This window comes from Halyomorpha halys, unplaced genomic scaffold, assembly GCF_000696795.3.
Source record: "Halyomorpha halys isolate HHAL.00 unplaced genomic scaffold, Hhal_1.1 Scaffold31.1, whole genome shotgun sequence".
NCBI classification, from domain to species: Eukaryota; Metazoa; Arthropoda; class Insecta; order Hemiptera; family Pentatomidae; genus Halyomorpha; species Halyomorpha halys.
In genome coordinates this window covers 1,768,716-1,772,652 of record NW_027107458.1, presented here as the reverse complement: position 1 = coordinate 1,772,652, position 3,937 = coordinate 1,768,716, and the positions used below count along the sequence as shown (strand labels likewise).

Sequence of the window (3,937 nt, the reverse complement as noted above, 5' to 3'; positions counted from 1 at the left end):
TGAATATAGATTCATTGGTCGGGAGTTGTGTTTATGTATCCAGTAAAGTAATTCAGATTTCAAGATTTCAGACAACTGCGCAGTTGTTTTCATAAAAGCATAAAAAACTAAGTGGGTATTTTCAATTCATTCCTGTAATTTAAATAACAATAAATTGATCTTTTGATCTCTCAACAACTCAATTAGACAATTCAATCTAAAAACTTTTACAAATATTGATTGCTTCATATTACGCCAGTGTAAAGTAAATGATAAAATATTTTGTTTTCTTTTAAGTTCTGTTCTTTTCATTTGTTCTACTTCTTACATCTCGAAGCCACTATAACAAAAATAATGATATGCATTTTTATAATCATATGGATAATAATAATATATAAATATATATGTAATAATTTCCAAAAAATATATTTTGACTGACTTTTATAAAGTATAGGCAAGTGAGATATAAATTACTAACTATTAAACAATATGACAAATAGATAAAATACATTTCAAAAGAAAAAATAAAATAAATAGGAATCATACACATATTACTCCATTTTAAAAATATTTTTCTATAATAAGGATATATTACTATAAAACTATAAAATATTTAAAAATATTTTTCTATAATAAGGATATATTATAGAAAAATATATTTAAAATGGAGTAATATGTGTATGATTCCTATTTATTTTATTTTTTCTTTTGAAATGTATTTTATCTATTTGTCATATTGTTTAATAGTTAGTAATTTATTTCTCACTTGCCTATATTTTATAAAAGTCAGTCAAAATATATTTTATTTTAGATTAAATGAAAAAGATTAGCCATTGATTTTTAGTAGTTTTATAGTAATTTACTAAAATTTTTGCAATTAATTTATGCAATATATTTACACAAACATTTCTAATTTCTGATTTGATACGTATTTATTACATATTAATTTATATCTCTTCATGTTATATTTTAATACGATACAATATTTTTATATTTATTTCTTTATACCACAGGCTACCAGGATACAGGATACTTTTTTTTTCCTTCATAAAACAATTTTTATTTGGTTTTTAATTTTCAATATCATTTAAAATATGATCTAGTATAATTATGAAACGGACCTAAACATTGACGAAATGTTTTATGAGTTGAGTTTGGCCAATCGCAAGTGGTATACCTCGTGTATTGAAATTAAAATTGTTCTAAATATTTCTTGGATTGTTGAATAAATTTTGTATTATAATGATAATTTTTTCTGTAGTGATATCTTCAATTCAATTCATTATTTATTTGAACACTATTATCAATTGTATCTCATTTTAATTTTTGAGTAATTAAATAATAAGATCATAATCAGTCAAAAGAAAATACAATTTATAAATGAATTAAAAATAAATAAATAAATTTGTTCATATATTTTTATTATACATATTTGGGTCACTAGCAACTGGCACACATAATTACTGAAGCATTAATGGATTTCATTAAAACAACTACTTTTTGAAATATTAATTTTTAGAAACAAATCATACATATTTTAATAATACGGTGTGTCAGTTTATGTTGCGAAGAATAAATTCTTTTAAAAAAGTATCTAGATTATAAAATATAGTTTCACAAAAATATTGGTTGGTTCTTTATTTCATAGGTAGATTAAATTTTGTACGCTATATAAAAATATCAAACCTAAAATTTTATATTTTCCCTTCTGTAAAAAATTCCACTTAAGTATTTTATAACACTCACCTCAGACTGAAGAACTTCGGGTAGAATTTGATGAAAGTGTAGAAAGACTACCCTAAGCGAAGGAAATCTGTGTCAATATGGTAGCCATGCTGAATCGACAAAAGCTGATTGGTCGGGCATCCATTCCGGGAACGAATCAGGTGTCGCCTTTCTTCGATGGATGGGTGTCGAATTGTTGGATCCGTATCAACAGTTTATTTAACTGGGCTGCAATTGGTTGGAGTAGGGATAGGTCGCTTCGTCCTACAATACTCTCTCTCATAGAGCTCTTCTAGAATAGAACAATCAAAAGTATTAGGAGAATCCAAAGTATATTATTCCACCACCTTTCCCTTCATCAAACTTTTTTTTAACAAGCCAAATTTCTATTAATAAAATTCGTTAATTCGAACCGACATGACGACAGAATCCAGTAGGTTTCGCTAAACAAGTGGGTCAAAGAATTGACCGTATACCACTTAGTACAAAAGCCGGGAAGAAAAAAAGGCAGTTATCTCACCCCAATTTTTTATTACTTCAATAAAAACTATGTATAGTTACAAGTCAAAATTGATGAGTCTGCCCAGTATAGATAGGGGGATTAAAAAATTGCGGCTGTTTCAAAACCTTAAAAAAACATTGATATTTCATTCGGAGCTCTATATCTTAAAAACTACCAACAACACTAGAAAATCTAAGAGAACATTATTTAAAGAAGAGTAAATTTGCTGAAATATTATCCCTAGAGCTATTTACGTTCAATAGTTCTCGAGATATAGCTTTTTAAAAAGCAAAATTTCTTAATTATATTAATTATATATTAGTTATTTTTTCACTCGAGAAAAATATTTCCCCTTTCTTTATTATTAAGTTAATTCCTAAATTCTTTTATATATTACTCCATTCAATAACTAATTTTCACCTAAGAAAGATATGATTTATTTTATCAATCGTCCATACCATTTTGTGAGATTTGGTTATTTGGACCCAGGGAATCTTAAAACTTGGGTTCCTTAATTTTTCACAATCATAATAATTCATTTTATTAAACCTATATTTCATATATAAGTCAGTAAATGTAAGAAGAAAAAACAATTACAGATTCGGAAAATCTCATATTTTATAGTTTGAAAATAAAACATTTGTAATTTACTCAACAAAAAATATTTGAATAGTCCAAATTTGGCGTTTAAACATTGAAATACTTGAAGTGAAGTAATTAAATTTATATGATAAATAAAGGATGAAAGTGTTGTGAGAATGAATTTTTTATTTTCATAAATCTAATTTTTATTTATTTATTGTTGAGTTGCCTCTACCCCACAGAGAATTAGGTTGAGTATTAATTTGAATGAGTAATGAGCTTTAATAATTAAGATTAAGAAGTTTGTTTAGAAGATTATTTTTTCCTGTTCTTGTTTATGAAGTATTGAGACATTTCACCAAAATCAAAAATTAAAATAAACTGAAGGAAGTCATAATTTTTAAAGTATATAATAAAATAGAACTGCAAGTTTAATAGATAAGATAGAAGTAATCACGAATGGGAATTCCAGAATTCAAATTCTTTGTCCAAATGAAATTATTAGATTACGTAGCAGATAAGCCTGTGGAAAGAAATTTTTTGTCTAAACGAAAATGTTCTAATCGCTGTATATTTATTTTATTAATTACTTTGACATTTAAATATTTAAGGCCATTATGATTTGAAGCATTGACACTCCTACGGAACTGTCGCTCTTCCGCCCAGAGAGATAACATCTTTGGGGATGGGCCAAAAGTTGGGTCGCATCGTTAAGCCATTTTAGTTGACAGCGGATTATTATTCTTTATTTTTTTATTATTATTGCAAAATACAGTAAAGCAGCAGTTTTCGATTTTAATAATTAATTAATAACTATTAGTAAGTGGTTATATAATAAAACAGATATTTCAAAAAATGTTAGAAAACTTAATTTATCGAACCATCATATAACAAAAGATTTTAAACTATATGGTAATATATCTGTTCAATCGTATACCAGAAGAACTGACAATATATCAATCATAAAGAAATATTTGACTGGGTACTTTCTTACTTCTATGATTCTCCATAAGTGATTTTGATTCACCAAATGAACATATCTCCTGTAATTTTTAATTACCATTAACCATTAAAATTAGGTATATATTTGGGTGTTTAATCATATATATTATTATTTAAATATGCCTAGATCTGTAGTCTTATTATATA

The 3,937-nt window shown here is 25.7% G+C and overlaps 1 protein-coding gene across 4 annotated transcripts in view; it reads right to left on the bottom strand.

The window, feature by feature from the left end:
• The window catches only part of Atf3 (Activating transcription factor 3), a 156,021-nt gene that overhangs the window by 110,015 nt on the left and 42,069 nt on the right, over window positions 1–3,937 (bottom strand). For 2 of the 4 annotated variants that reach the window (XM_067045760.1, XM_067045759.1), the window contains exon 2: window positions 1,726–1,996. The exons of 1 other annotated variant lie outside the window; for it this stretch is intronic. The gene's annotated coding sequence lies outside the window, so the exon portion shown is untranslated. The remainder of the gene's footprint in view (window positions 1–1,725; window positions 1,997–3,937) is intronic. One more of the 4 variants, XM_067045761.1, reaches the window with a different exon arrangement.